The 17,158-nt window shown below is 35.3% G+C and overlaps 1 non-coding gene across 1 annotated transcript; it reads left to right on the top strand.

Annotated features, from left to right (window-relative positions):
* The first annotated feature begins 7,431 nt into the window (after window positions 1–7,431).
* On the top strand, window positions 7,432–7,549 carry LOC114694472. The gene has a single exon (XR_003734709.1). It is a non-coding gene; the product is annotated as a 5S ribosomal RNA (ribosomal RNA).
* The last annotated feature ends 9,609 nt before the right edge of the window (window positions 7,550–17,158 follow it).

Raw genomic sequence — 17,158 nt, 5'->3', positions numbered from 1 at the left:
GTGCCATATACGGTAGCAATTAATGAGGCAAATCCGCATAGTTTATCTGATAGTCCAATGGGGTTTATTTTGAGTTAACTTACAACAAGCAAAGCAAGTTGGTTACAGGATCCAGGAGAGGTAAGGCCTGATCCAATATGGTTTTCTAGAGAACTCTGACTTGGTCCATAGTACCAGCATCCAATCTCCAGAACCATTAGGTAACCAAGAGAGTGAGCTCTTATGCTTTTCAGGTCTTAAAGAGTCCCTGTCTTGGCCATGCCCTGGGCAGGGGCAGGTAACTAGCAGTGACCTGCTTCCTGCTAAGGGCAGTGCTTCAGGGGTGAAGCACAGACAACCACCCCTATACAATTTGATATTTCTAAATCATATATTTTACTCTGTTTATTTTCAAAAATGTGTTGTTTTATTTGTGTACTATGTGTTTTTATGGTTTATTATATAAAATATATCATGCAGGGGCCACCCCTCATACACGGAGTGTGGTTCCTTTTTCTCTCAATTTTATAAAAAAAAATCTGTTGTGAGAATTTGCCATGTTGTGTGGATGAAGCTGAATTTATGATTTTGGTATTATTGTTAAGCTTACAGTGCTTTAGTTAATTTTCTATTCCATATCCCTATATGGTTATGTGAGAATTTATTATGGGTTCTATTATATAACCTTGAATATTTTAGAATAGTTTCATGGCATTTTCGAAGAGTACATTGGTTGTTTCTTCTACCGATTCCACAACCAGTGATACCACTTTGATAGCTAGAAAAATCTGTGATGTCTTTCCACCAAATAAATAATGTAAACCATTCCAGGCACACCACAGAAAACTGATATTGCTCTTTTTTTTTTTTTGGTTTTTCAAGACAGGGTTTCTCTGTGTAGCTTTGCATCTTTCCTGGATCTCGCTCTGTAGACTAGGCTACCCTCAAACTCACAGAGATCTGCCTGCCTCTGGCTCCTGAGTACTGGGATTAAAGGTGTATGCCACCACCGCCTGGCCTGATATTGCTCTTTTAACAGCACATAGTAGAAACCTCATACCCATCAGTAAAGCTGCTATTTCTTGGAGTGGAGGTGAGGGATTGTCTTCACTTTAACTAATCCTCACCCATGGCTGTGAATATAAGTAAAATAATTTGTGACACATAAATCAGTTTCTGAAAATTCCCTGACATTTGATATCTTCAACAACATGTGGAGCATCCGTTTTATTTTTTTATTACATGTTCACAGATTTTCACTTCTCTGTATAGATAGAGTTGACGTGGAGTCTCTTCACATCTGTTTGCTCCATATTAAAGTTCACTCTTCCACGAAAGGGCTTTCTTTGAGAAGATATTTATACATTCTGTGATGTCCTACTTACTTATATCATTTGCCAATAATGTTTTCCACTGTGTGGATTTTTTTGTCAGCATTTAATAATTGTCTTTATAGAAAATAGAGTTTAATTATAATATAGTAAAATTCATCAAGCTCCCTTTCATGTTTCACTTTAACGTTCTTGTTTAAGAGAGGCAGAGAACAACTGATCTTGGGGTGTCCATCTACAATTGATACATCTGCAGCACAACCTGTACAATTAACATTCAAGAGATATCATGGGAAAAGGTAGCTGAAAGATCATAAGAACCAGCGGATCAACAAATCTGCTACAAGAGTGTATCTTCCGTAAATGTCTGGGAGTTGCACCCACTATTTCCTAATAATATGATAACTTAATTGAGACTTTCACAATGACAGCACCAACTGACATCCAGTCATATATTTGGGGAAATTTCAAAAGACTCACCCCTACTTGAAGAGCTATAGGGAAATAATAGCTACTAAGAGACAGAGACCTAACCTTCTCCAGGTATGAGCCCCTTGATAGGTAATCTAACCCCATGTGGTCAGCCTTAAACACACACACACACACACACACACACACACACACACACACACACACACACACATAAATATGAGAAGAATTGAATTGACTCAACAAGATAGGCTCTGTTTCTGTGTGTAGTTGTCACAAAGACAAAGAGAGACAGGAGGAGGGAGAAGGGAAGGGAGAGGGGAAGATGAGGAAAAGGGAGAGGGAGAGAGAGGATTACAAGAGTAATTTTAATTTTAGAACTCATGAATTAGAAGAATTAACATAGGAGGATTGGATAGGGAGAATGTGAGGTAGAAATGATGTAAACACAGTACTCATGTATAAAATTCTTATGAAAATAAATGCTAAATAAAGCTCTCTTAAAATAGGAAAATATGTGACAATTGTCACTAGATCTCTAAAATGGCTTTATATGTTAAGTCTATAACAAATATGATAACTATTTTGTATATAATGTACAGAAGGCTTATTGCTTCAGCCAATGTATTCATATATATCTCAAATTTTGTCACACTTTTTTCTTACATAGTTACTCTTTACCTTATTGGATTAAAATATATACATTACATATAATATATATCTGACTGCTGATCCTTTGATAATGGATGTTTTGTTTGCTGTAACATAATGATTTGTCATATTGTTGCTTAAATCTTGATAATCGATCCACTTTTGGAGATCATTTCATTAATTCTTGAGCTTCTTTGGGTTATATAAATTCTATGTTTTCATCAAATGCCATAAAAATAAATCATATCAGAATCTGATTGATGTGTTTACAGTTATTGGGGAATAAATATTAGTTTTGCAACACTTAGATTTCTTAGCTGAAAAAATATTGTTTTACAATGTCTTTAGTGTGGTTTCGACTACACCATGAAAGTCATGGCATCTCCTGAAGAAAATCCTCACCATTTGGTGTCACTGTTACACACAGAACAGTTGATTTTTCTTCTTGTGCATGTAGCTATTTGCTGTTAAGTTCAAAACATATCAGACATAAACATAAAGAGCAATGATTTGCATATAACTTCATTGTGGAATACAAACATTGAAAATTAAAGTCTCCTAGTACTAATATTGGATGCTGAAATGCATGTGTTGACCAGAGATATAACCTTATTTCTTATAACTGATTGTAAGAATTGAATAATAATTAGTTTCCATACATATATCTACTCACAAAAACAATAGAGCACCTGACAACCACCTTTTGTGCCAAAATTATAAACTTTCAAACACTCCCTAATGGTCTTTAAAACTTATGAATAAAATAAAACTTAAACATCAGTACAGTTTTCAAAACATCATACAGCTAAAAATGTCAGTTATGTTTGGTTTATTGGATGATATGGGCATAAATATAGTGAGAAAGAAACTCAGTTATTTCTGTTGTGTAACAAAATACATTTTTCGAACTTGAAAATTCTACATATATTGAATGAAGTGAAAGAATTTTAATTGCTGTGCAATAAATATGTGAAATATGAAATTCTTTATCATAACCCATAATGAATGTGCATGCAGTATCATCTTATCTTATATAGTAAATAACATTTCCCACGTTGCTTGGATAAAATACTATTATCCTGTACTGTAGAGGTCCTACAGTTTTGAACCTGTAGTTGTCTCAGTGAGGGCTCATTATCCATAGTGTAGTAGAAGCCAGAGGCCTAGAAGCACACCAATGACCACTTAGAAGTAAAGATGTATGAACTAAAGGGTACACTATGTGACTCATGGGCCACACTACAGCTTCTACACTGAGAATTTATTTTGTTTATTTGGTTGGTTGCCTGGTTGGTTCTTGCTTTTTCTTTTAAGTTTTGTTTTGCTTTTGGGAGGACGTTGCAGGGGCAGAGGGTGGATATGGGGGGGGGCAGGGAGATGAATGGGATCAGGATGCATGATGTGAAATGCACAAAATCAATAAAAATTTAAAAAATATTATTATTCTATATTTTAGCAGAGAAATAAGTCAGGGTAGATACTAATCATATTTTGAAATGATTTGCACTATGATGGAGAGATGGCTCAGTTTTTAAGAGCACTTGCTACTATGGCAGAGGACCTTAGTTCAGCAACCAGAACCCACATCAAGCATCTTACAAGTACCTGTAGCTATGGTTCCAGAGGACCCGTAACCCTCTTCTGCTCTCTTCTGGTACATCCTACACATGATGTACATATGGACACATAGGAACACAGAGATACATATAAAAATAATGTTAAAATTATTTAAAGAATTAATTTAAGTTATAAACAAGGATTCAAATATACTACATGTGTTTTTGTAGAGAACATTTGTTTTAGAAATCATATGTAAGAAACATTTGTAATTGTATGTAGTCTTATCTACTAATCTGTCTCTCTGGCCCCAGCACTCACATGATTCACAAGTTATGGAGAGTATACATTGCTAGTAAATTGAGAGTAATTTCCTCTACTGAGTGAAGGAGCGCACAAACTTTCAATTTCAAATACCACTTGTATCAGTTTATACAACTTCATCTTAAGTCTGGCTATTTAGGTGTCAACTTGACAACTTGGAAATAGTTCTTGGGCTCATTTCTCCCCCAAAACCTCTTTTGTACCACAAGATTTCCACAAGTTCCTTTGAAAAGGCAGTCTATACAAATATCCATCTGTGCTATAAGAGAATTATAATTGCAATGGTTTTTGAAGTCCCAAAGTAACCATTACCCTTGAATATACCGAGTTAAAAATCCACCCAGTGCTGTGTCTTCAGAAACTTCCATCAGTCCTCATCTGAGCAAAAACAATGGGCTGCAAAAACTGGCCTATCTGCATATACAGATTTTCCACTAGTCAAAAGATTATTTAATGCAAACCATTCATGTTATTACCAGTTTGAAGTCACTAACATATGTTTTTAATTTTTTTGCACCAATTATATTTCAACTTTTTAAAATGAAGAATCCTAGGGTTTTATCTGAATTGTGCCCAGTTCTCTGGTTACAAATACTCCGTTACAAACTTAATTCCAGGCCATGTGGCCTCAAGACATATCAGGATATGTCTATATGTTTTAAAGCTTATTCCAATCTGTGTGTTGCACAAAGTGCACTCAGGGCCACTGACTAAGCCAGCAAATATTATTGTCATCTTTTCTACATTTTATCATCACCTTCCTCAGGAATCACTTTATAGATTTCTCATTTCATCATTTAGTCGAAATGTGTCTATAACCTTCTCTCTTTGTTACTGTTTATTTTTTCCATATGATTCATTTCTATTACAATTATCTAATGAGTCCTTCATATGTTTTTTGTCCTAATATATTCATTTAATTAATTAAAAAGAATACTAACTTATCCTTGTGGGATTTCCATTTTCATCACTGTGTCCTGAACAACTCGGATAGTGCCTGGCATAGGTATACATATATTCACTAAGCACTTGCTGAGTGCATTATACTATACAATGTCATTTAAACTAATTCAAACAATTCATTTTGGTTTCATGAATCTGTTATCTGCCTAGAAAACCTTCTTCTGGGTATATCTTCCCCAAATCAATATTTTTATACTATGATCCTCCATTAAACAATTCAAATAAGTAGGAAATAAATAAGATTTCTTGTTCTAATTGTTCTAAAAAATGTACAGAAATAGGCATGAAATATGTGAACAAGTTCTCAAATTATTCAAAAAGTAAAAAGTAAATTAGATAAATATAATAAAATGTTTTTCTACAGTAATTGTATTGTCCCCTTATTCACATTTTTCTCCTTAAGGTAAAGTCATATACCATTATATGCAAATATAAATTTCCTAAAATTAAACAAAAATGGAACTACTCACAAATTGTGGTACTCATCAAAGTTGTACTTCCTTTTACATACATCTCCATATACTGATATTTCTCTCTCTAGAACTTTGAAGATTTTAGTGTAACTTTTAAAAACACACCAATGAAAGCACAAAAATACATGCATTGAATTCTGTAAATTAGAGAATGTGTTTACTAGTAGACAGACACAAATTTTGGTGGAGAGTTCAAGGCTTGGGCACACTTGAGAATCATAGTATTGTTTAGACTTGAGAGTAAATAATATAGCTTTCTCTAAACTTGATAGAATAAGGTTGATATTTTATTTGTGTGCCAGTGTATTATCCGGAGCAAATTGGCCCAAATACATAAATAATTTTTCTCTCTAAAGTGCTCCATAATTGTCAGAGACAGATTAATTAACCTTAAAAAATATTCCCTCAGTTCACATACGATATAAAAAGTGATGTTTATTTAGGGAGAGTAATTAATTTTCTTCAGAGTCTAAAATCATTTTCCCTAAAGCAGAATCAATCTGACATTATCAAATACCACACTGTGGTTAAAGAACAATTATAAAGTAATTCACAAAATAAACCTCATTATTTTGCAGAGGTCTTCAAATTAAGTGAAAGAAAATGTGACCATATTCGACTCTGAACCTTGCTTCCTCCAACAGCAGAACAGGCACCAAAGCAAAATCAGTAACATTCTGATACCAACAAAGTACATTAAAAACAAATGTCCCTAACTTAAAACAAACAAACAAAAAAAATCACTGAATCAAACTTAAAAAGTACCACTTGATCAAAAACCACTCCGCCAACTTAGCATTTTTTCTGAATATATCCTTATAGGTTTTTTGTTTTGTTTTGTTTTGTTTTTGTTGTTCGAGACAGGGTTTCTCTGTGTAGTTTTGGTGCCTCTCCGGGATCTCGCTCTGTAGACCAGGCTGGCCTCGAACTCAGAGATCTGCCTGGCTCTGCTCCTGAGTGCTGAGATTAAAGGCGTGGACCACTACTGCCCAGTATCCTTATAGGTTCTTAAAACTGAAGTACTGAGTTAAAATGACAATATCCAGTATTATTTGGATTTAGGTCTCCTATATTCCTTTTTATGGCAGTAATTTGTGATTCTCTTATTCATTCACTGGTTTATTTTTCTTTAATTAATCTGTGGACTCTCTTTTCAAGAAACTGTAGATTATGTAAAGAAATAAAGGGTATCCCTAAACAGCTAAATCATGAATCTTAACAGCAGTTTGCATGTGTTACAATTTATTTACTTTAAGAAAAAATAACGATTTATCATATATATATTTGCTTAAAACATGAGCAAAGTGTTTTCTCTAAGAAGAATAGCCATGTTTCTAAAGTTCTCTAGACAATGACACCTGGCTCATAGAATCCTCTGGTAACAATCTCAGAGATTTCAGGTCACCTTCTCTTATAAACTTATTTTAATTTTTATTCATGGATATTGTGTATGTCCATTACTGTGTATGACATGAGTGTGAAGGTGCCCAGAGAGGCCAGAAGACAGAATCAGATCCCGTTACTGTAGTTATAGGTGGTGGTGAGGTAGCCAAAATGAGTGATGGCCCTCCAACTTAGGTCCTCCAGAAGAGCAGTAAGAACTCTTAGCCACAGAGAAGTCTCTCTAGCTCCAAGGTAATCTTTCCTTTGCCAAAGCTCCTGCCTATACGTTGCAGAAGTAAAAGATGCTACATGGCTTATTATTAAAATATAAATGTTATTTTGTCTACGGCCATACCACCCTGAACGCGCCCATCTCGTCTGATCTCGGAAGCTAAGCAGGGTCGGGCCTGGTTAGTACTTGGATGGGAGACCGCCTAGGAATACCGGGTGCTGTAGGCTTAAAATATATATATATATATTTAAAAAAATGTTATTTTATGTCACATTTGTTATAAAAGTATTCCTTGTTCTAGTTTCTAATGTGTCCCTTGATTTGTGAAATTCTGGCTCCCCCACCTGTCTGCTGAGTTTCCTTCCATGTTCCTTTTTGCATATTTCAAGATGCACTGGAATGTCACTTGGGGTTTTACTGTTGCAGGATGATAGTTCAGATAATCTCCTGCCTAAGAGCACTGCACCAACTTAACTTAGATCACAGTACTGGCTAGGCACTTGGTTCTGTTTTGATTTTCTGCATCCTCTAACAGAATTGCTTCAGGAAGTTCCTTCTTACCTATTAAAGTGTTTCTCTGACTCTTCTATTGCCTTGTTGTGTGCCTTTTCTCAGCAGCATGCAAGCCTTCCTGCATTCACTCCTTGTTCCTCTGCAATAATACCCACGTTTAGTGGCTTCCTGTAAATACATTGCATTCTATTTCCTAAGGTCGGAGGTCTGAAATCAAGATCACTGGGTGAACTCAGCATGATGGCAAACCCATTTTCCTTCTGGAGACTCTACAGCAGAGTCAACTTCTCATGTCCCTCCCAATTCCACCTCACCAGGATTCCCTGGGGACTGAATGTGTTCCTCCTTCCATGACAGCTTTTTCTATCACCAAACCCAGCAGTATGTCCTCTCTGATACAGCTTGCTTCTGCTTCACTCCATCTGACCTGGATTCTTCCCTCTTGTAGGGAACCTGAGATGAAATTGACCCTGACAGTGCATTCCAGTGTGCTACCTCAAAATTTTAATCACAACTGAAAACTCTCCTTTACCATACAAAGCAACAATCCTAAGTTTCAGGGTTTAAAACATGGATTGCTATTTTGAAATGTTGCATATTGTTATTTATGTGTGTGTGTGTGTGTGTGTATGTGTGTGTGTGTGTGTGTGTGTGTGTGTGTGTGTGTGTGTGTCCTTGCCTACTTGACTGTATTTATGTCATGCACATCTCTGGTACCCATAGAAGCCAGAAGAAAGTATGGGATCCACTGGAACTGCCTAGTTGAAAGCCTCTTGTTATGAGTACTGGGAACTAAATAACAACTTCAGCAAGTATAGCAAGTGCTCTTAACCACTAAGCAATCAATTCCTCCAGCCCAGACAAGGGAGGAGGCAATTAGTGAGTATAAAAATCTGATATAAATGCATATATATGTGTTTGATTATTGTCCACTTTTACCAGATGTAGTTTGGGCTCTTCAACAACAGGAACTTTAACGACATCCCCATTTCTATTTATCCATCCCATAGCAAAATAGCTGTTATGAAAGGTAAATAATAGAAAAGCAGCAAAATCCAAAGGCCTTAGATGCATCCTGGAAGCTAGCTCTTGATAGCAATAACCATGAAGCCAAATGTCTAAGCAAGAAAGGGGAGAAAGTCTATTTTTTTCTTCTTTTTGTTTAATCAGGGGGTCTCATTTGTAGCTCAGATTGGATTGAAACTCACTATGTTGCACATGTTAGCCTCTAACTCACTGCAATCATCATTTCCTATTCTCCCCAATGATCAGATTGTAGGCATAAGACAATGTACTGTGCTGAGAAAATTGTATCCTATCAGAAAACTACTAATGCCATCTAGTTAGTTAGAAAAAATAATTTCTTATTTCCTGCATTCACTCCTTATTCCTCTGCAATAATAAGTTGGTTCCATGGAACCTACACAGAAGAAGGAGAGAATCTGCTTTCTCAGGTCACCCTCTCAGCTCCATATACCCATCATAGTACATGCACACTAACAAACATACACAAATGGAAAAAAAAAAAACAAATAAATGCAATACAAAGAACTGGATACATAATATGTGGTGACCTGACATTTGTGTATTACTTTTCTTACAAATGTTGAGAAAAAATGGCATAGGTTAAGAGCAAGGGTTATTTTTGCTCTATTTAAATCGAAATAGCCAGTATATACTCTTAAAATTTCACATAAATACACATTAAGAAAGCCTTGCAAGTGCAAATGAAATTGTTGAAAGATAGAGTTCAGTTTATGTATTCAAGTTCATGTTTTCATCTGTAAATTCCCCTTAGATATGTAGGAAAGAATAAGGAAAAACCCCATGCAGTATGAGATGTCAGTAAAAGATAAAGTCTTCAATCACAAGTCATTAACTCATCAGGTCAGAATTTTAAAAAAAAAATTCTCTCTGGGAAGTAGAAGGCTATGGTAGGAGAGACGCCACCAGCTGCCGCCATGGCAAGCAACATGTAAAAGATACTGGTAAGCCCAAGCCATGTGGCAACTTATAGATGAATAGAAATGGGTTATTTTAAGATATAAGAACTAGATAACAAGAAGCCTGCTGCAGCTATACAGTTTATAAGCAATATAAGTCTCTGTGTGTTTACTCGGTTGGGTCTGAACGGCTGTGCGGCTGGCGGGTAAGAGAGATTTGTCCTGACCATGGGCCAGGCAGGACTGGAAAACTCTAGCTACAATTCTCCTTTAAAATCTTAAAAATCTCATAGCCACATGTTAACATCTAAAGCAGAGTAGCATTAAAATTAAAATTGTCCATTAGCAAAAAGCCTATTTTTAATTTTTTTTTATTTATTTCAGTATGGTTCCTACAATGTGACATTCTTTATTCCTAACCCACCCTCCTTTGAACATGTTTCGAACAACATGCTCTCCAAATTCAAATATTTCATTTCATATGATATTCATCCCCTAGATAATTTCATCAAAAAATAGAAGAAATTGGAAGATTTATTTTTTTCTTTTGCCTTTTTATTGTGTATTTTTGCATTGCATGATTGTGTAATACATGTGTCTTCCCTGCTTTGTGGGTAAACACATGTGTGTGGGCATTGTGGTCCTGGTTGTTGGGAGCCAAGGAATACTACAAAGTCACCATAAGCATAACAGCTTATAGCCCTGCTACAGGGAAAGTTTTCTCTGATATGGAAATATAAGATATAGATATAATGGGATGAAAGGGTGGATTGTTGAACCTACTTTTAAGAACAACTTGTTTAAAATGTTTTACATTGCTATGGATTTTAGTTTATTGATACAAATTTGAAGTTAATTTTGTTATACTGTATGTATATTTTTACTTGTATTTAAGATATTATGTGTTTACAACTCATTTAAAATTGTAATGTATCATTAAGAAATACAGATTAATAGTTAATCATGTATGACAGTCAAATTTATATTTATGTTAGTTTAGTTTTCTAAGTATACATAGATATATTTCAGATAGATAGGTAATCCTCAAACACTTCAAAGACCTACAGAATATGGCATTTAAAAGGTTTTTAAAATTTTAGACTTTCTGGACAGTGAGACATGTCTGCTCCTAGAAGCACCAATTTACTTCAAAGAGGAAGATGGGCATCAAAGACATTAAATATGGAGTGTATCTTCTTTTTGGCAAAAACAGGCATCTTCTTGGATGGCTTGACAAAATGTTGTACAAGTTGGACATGCAGGACCCGTTAAAAGGTGACCATTGAACTTTACAAGGCAAGATGATCATTTGTGTTCCTGCTTCACAGAAGAAACTGCCAGACATTCTACAGGTCACAAAGAGAAGCAATTGAAAGATTCTAGGCCTCTGGGCTAAAGAATGGATGCCCCAACTTTACAGAGGAACTTTGGATGACTGTCCAGACAGCCAGTTTTCTCTGTCATTCCAGAATTTTTGGAAGTTGCTTACAATGTTCTTCCTGTTTACTTAGATAATATTGTATCCTTCTGAGGTCTTTGATGTAGTTGAAGACAAGATAGTTATAATTATGGTTTTCCTTGGTTATAATAAGAGATAAGGTAGATATGAAACTTTAGACTCACAAATATAGGATAGATAGAATATTTTCTTTAATTTTGCCAAATATGAATGGACTAGATACTGTAATTATAATTCCTGCTTGATAACCATTCTATTATATGTAATTTTACTACATTAAAGTTAAAATATTCCTTTTTGATTAGACAGAAAAGGGGAGGTGATGTAGAATGTTGTTCTGTATGCTGTCAATATGTGTTGCTCTGATTGGTTGATAAATAAAATGCTGATTGGCCAGTAGCCAGGCAGGAAGTATAGGCAGGGCAAGCAGCCTAGAATTCTGGGAAGAAGACTGAGTCAGGAGATGCAAGCCAGACACAAAGGAAGCAAGATTACAAGGCAGAACTGAGTAAAGGTACCAAGCCACAAGGCTAAACATAAATAAGAATTATGGGTTAATTTAAGTGTTAAGAGCTAGTCAGTAATAATCCTGAGCTAATGCCTGGGCAGTTATAAATATTAAGCCTCTGTATGTTCACTTGGGGGATTCAAATAGGAGAGATTTGTCCCAACCACCAGCCAGCTGGGACCCAGGAAAACTTCCAACTACATTTCTCCAACTTAATGATTCTGGTCTGGTCTGCTCTAATCAAGCTCCAAACTGAACAGGTACAGGCCTTATATAGGGCTTCTTAGGGGCAGATTTTTTTTCCAGTGTGAAGATTTTCAGGGTGGGAGTTGGTCAGATTTCAAACCATGAGCTTGGACAATCTCAGAGATTGGCTGGATTTTGTGCTCAAGGACTGGTTTGTTTTACTGCTCAGGATTGGTTGGTTTTGGTGCTGAGTTGGTCAGAGACAGGGTGTGTTTCTTTAGCTCTGATTTCAGAGTCAGAGTGTGTTTCTTTGGTTTTTTTCAGGGTCACGGTGTATTTCTTTGTCTAGCCCTTTTACCCTACAGTATGTGCACATGTGAATGTGTGCATGTGGAAGCTACACCCTAACTTTGGTTGTTCTTCATTAACTCTGTATGTAGCATGTTGAGGCATAGTCTCTTATGTGAACCCAGAGCTCATGGATTTGGCAGTCTAGATAGTCTTGTGCTCTGGAGATCTATAACTACATATTCTCTATTACACCCTTTCAGAGGGACAACAGCTTGGTTGCCATGTCAACCTAGCATTTACATGTGTTCTGGGAATCCAAATCCCAAAATCATGATTCCTGCACAGCAAAATGCTTCATCCTCTCAGCCTCCTCCCCAGCTCCTGTTTCTGTTTATATGATGCTGATATCTAGATTTAAACAAATAAAAATATTAATAAAAATTTCTTACCTCATTAAAAAGGTTGTAAGAATTTTAATACGTCATCTTCTGCATTCTTAGCCAGGATTCAATGAAAACATCAATGAACTAATAGTGTAGTTGTGTTTCCAGATTCTAAGAAGCATCTATCCAGCCTGAGCTTTCTTAGAAAAATGTGGCTGAAAATTAACCACCATAGCAAATCCTACTGAATGCAGCATCAGCACATAATGGCTGCTCCTTTTCTGCCTAAAATAAACTTTTTGCAATGTGTCCCTTCAACAAAGTGTGTATCTAACCTGCTTCTGGAAAGTTGATCTCCGTTTCAAAATTTTCACCTCTTTTCTTAACTTGGTCTCTTTCTTGTCTAACCACATGTAGGTTAAAAGAATGTGTTGGATCCTCTTTTCTCTTTCTCTCCTAGAAACCTTGTCTTGGCCAGAAGTTCAAACTTTGCTTCTAAGCTGATCCTATATCTTCCCAAGTTTCTGATGTCTCCATTTCAAAGCCTGCACTTCTCTTTTTGTTCTCACACTAAATTCTGGATGCTTTTTCCCCCCAACTTCCTCACTGTGGTTTTCCTTTTGCCTCAACCTGGCAGCATATTTAGATCTTTGGGGTAAAGCATTTTAAGTACATGTCTTCAGCTTCCTTCCAGGAAAGCTTTGTCATTAATTTAAAAAAATGTCAATAGAAAAATGTGTGCATTGTTTATCATGATTTTAAATTAGTTTTATTTGCTCATTTACTAAAGATATTCCTTTCTCACACACCATAATTTGTACTCATACCTTAGATTATAAATATACATGACCCTATGGATTGGTGAGTGTTTCTCTGTGCCTCAATTTCTATTTGCTTTTTAAGAATATATCTTTATTTTGTGTGCATGAGTATTTTGCCTGCATGTGTATCTGTGAACTGTGTGTGTGCAGTAGTGAGAACTTGAATTCCAGATAGTTGTAAGTCAATATGTGAGTATGGAGAATCCATCACAGGTCCTCTGAGAAAGCAGCAAGCACTCTTAAGGACATCCATCTCTCAGTCTCAGAAACTGTTATCTTCAAAAGAACAAAACACCAAAGATAGCCTGTCTAGTAATATGTATAATTAATCAGTTCAACCCTGTGTGTGTCTGTATAGGCATCTTCTAACAGAGGTTACACTGTCTGTAGGACTTCTCAGCTTTGCTTTCTACTGGCAGGAAAATGTACCAGTTCTGCTGAGGAATCAGTAACATTCCCACTGATTACTCATTCTCATCTATCTATCCATCTATCTATCATCTATCTATCTATCTATCTATCTATCTATCTATCTATCTATCTATCTATCTATCTATTCTCATCATATCATCTCATCATCACTTTGAAGTTTTACTCTTCATGTTTGAACTTACCAGAACTTTAACCCTGTCCTTGTCTTTTGATAAAGAATAACTTTTATTTCACAGCACATACAAATATTACATCAACATATAAGGAAATCATGTGTCAATAAATGTAAATATGAGAATAAAGTGAAGAAATGATTTCTTAGTGAAACAGATTCTAAAAAAAACTCAACTTAAAAATTAATGGACTGATATCCAATGTCAATTTCAATGTATTAGGAACTTGGAAATCAATGAGATGGAGTGTGGCTCTGACTTTCTTAGGCCTTTAATCCCAGGAAGTAAGATGGCAGGGCAGGAAAAGGTATATAAGGCATGAGGAAATAGAAACTTACTCTCTTGAGACTGAGACTATCATAGAGGTAAGAACATGGCTGGCTTGTTCTGTTGTTCTGATCTTTCAGCTTTCATGCCAATTTCTAGCTCTGGATTTTTTCTTATTAGACCTCTTAAGGTATTATGGAAATGTCCCAAAACATCAGCTGTTTTTCTACTTTTATTGTGTTTCTTTGCAAATAGCCTCGAGATTTTATTCCCCTTTTTACATTTATCTAGTTTTTGGCATTATGTTGTTATTGAAAAACCTTTCACCATTTGTGTTCTCTCCTCCTTTTTTTAATTTAATATGCTTTGAGAAACATTTTGACTTCTATTGATCAAAAAGTTTTAATATTTCCATTTTTTCCTGTATATTTTGATCTAATTATATTTTTCCATTATTGGATAATTTTAAAGTTCTTATTTCAAAGCTCTTTGTTATTTATCTTTCCCTTCATAATAATCTTCTCTACTTTTCTTTTACTAGACATATATGTGTCTTCTCTAATCCCCTCTTTTTCTATGTCCTTCCATCATTTCATGTATCTACTGTGTCTATATTTAGCTTATGTGAGTATAACTTTCCTGGAATACACTGTATTTATTTGACCACTTCTGTCTGTGGTCAGTGCTGGTATAGTAAATGACATTCTCCAGTTTTACTAGTGTTTCTATAATGTCTTTGTTTTTTTGTTTTGTTTTGTTTTTTTGTTGTTGTTGTTGTTTTGGTGTTGTTATAACAGTTTGCTTTCTCATTTCTAGTTGATGTGAAGAATTGTTTTGACAAGGGTAGACTTCTTCTGCATAAGAAAATCTCCAAATAAAATCAGAAAAAAAATCTGCTTCAATACACATGAACATAATGCATAGAAACAGAAATATAAAGTAAGACAGTGACTCCTTGAACATTGTAAGCAATCCAAATATTATCTTATGAAATTTACGACTAACTTTTGAGAGAATACACAAGAGCAGAAGAATCAAAATGGTAAACAATTTGATATCTAGAGGGGAAAACATGACTAAACTTTCATGAATAAATCAACAAAATGGTTAAGAAAGTAAGCAGTGTAAGAGAGAATGAGAAACACAAATTAGATATTCAGCAATGAAATTGAGAGTTTGAAAATAAATCATGTAATCTAGCCCCTAAGTCTCATTCTCAGCTCTGTAACAGACCATCTGCTGTTGTCTGTCTGCCCTCATCTTTAGTGGGTCATACAGATCTTCCAAAGCAAACTTCCTTTCCATTCATCCCGTCTCAGCCTCCAACTCCAGAAGGCATTCTCTGGAAACCCACCAGGCCAAGCCTGCCAGAGAATGAAGTAGGGCAGGGAAGCAGGTAGGCTAGTTTCAGATCTTCATTCTCTGTTTTTCCTCTAAAGCCAGTACCCCAATATCATGTACAGCTCTGTAGCAGATTACCTGCTGTGGACTCCTCCCTTTCTGGCCCCATTTCCAGGAAACTAAGTAGATCCTGTGGAAAACCATGTTTTTCTCATTCCTGTAGACCCATGCAGCCACTTACTCTTCTAGACCATCCCCCCCGTTCCTAACTCTCAATACCTAGAACATAGTTGTCATGTTTGTATACAGAACCTTAATTGATCACATCTGGCAGGATTTCAGAAATATTCCATACTAGGCAATACACAGTCATCATACTCTCCTAAGAAAAAGAGAGCAACAGGAACCAAAATAAATACATAGATAGATAGATAGATAGATAGATAGATAGATAGATAGATAGATAGATGACAGATTTCTTTTCCAATCTCTATCCCCATTTCAGTTTCTTTTGATGCAATAATGGAATGCCCTGTCCTTGAACACTTTTCTTTTAAAAAATATAAAAAATTTAAAAAAAAGAAAAAAAAATGTTCTCTTTGTGTACTGACCTTAAATTTGGAGAAGTTATTTATGCAAAAATCAAGCCATGCAAATGTTAGATTCACTTCTTGAAAGAGAGATAGTAGGATTCAATTCAACACTGGTTATTCTAGACCAATCATTTATAAGCACACAGGCATTTAGCTGTTTCAATGTTTTATTCCACTGATACTAAAAAATGCAGCTATTTGTCCTTCAATCCCAAAATGCCTTTTTCTAAAAATCAAAACTACACAATTTATAAATTATACAACACATATGTGACTTTTTTATCACAACTAGAAGCCAACATTGATTGGTGTCAGAGATTGAATCTAAGAGAATGGGTTGAATCTTTTGTAATAATTATGAGATGAGTTTCAAGATATGGATGACACTCTAGAAAAATTCAAATAAGTGGATACTCAAAATAGAACAGCAGACAAGGGCACTTACAATCAATGATTTATAACCATGGGATCAATGTAGTAGAAGGACATATCCAATTATCATGAGTTTTCATCTAATTTCCACATTAGAATTTTCCACAGACCTACACACACTCACACACACACACACACACACACACACACACACACACACACACTGACACACACAAATAAATAAACATTAAAGAAAAAACAAATCATTTTCCTGTATATGTGAATATTTAGCCTTCATATCTATTCCAGTATCACTTAGTCACACCATTAAACTCACCACTGGATTTTCTACAGTTCACTTTTAATGTGTGGATATGTGTGAGTGTAAGTGTGTATGCATTTTTTGTAAGTGTGTATATTTGAATAAATATATATGCATATGTAATGTGCATTTGTGTATATGTGTATATAAGTATATTAAAGTGTGTGTGCATGATAAAGGGAGAGGGAATGCTTGAGTTCTCAAAATATGGTCTGCATATACAATGATATTT

This window comes from Peromyscus leucopus, chromosome 3 (assembly GCF_004664715.2).
Source record: "Peromyscus leucopus breed LL Stock chromosome 3, UCI_PerLeu_2.1, whole genome shotgun sequence".
NCBI lineage: Eukaryota > Metazoa > Chordata > Mammalia > Rodentia > Cricetidae > Peromyscus > Peromyscus leucopus.
This window is presented reverse-complemented; position numbering and strand designations above follow the sequence as displayed.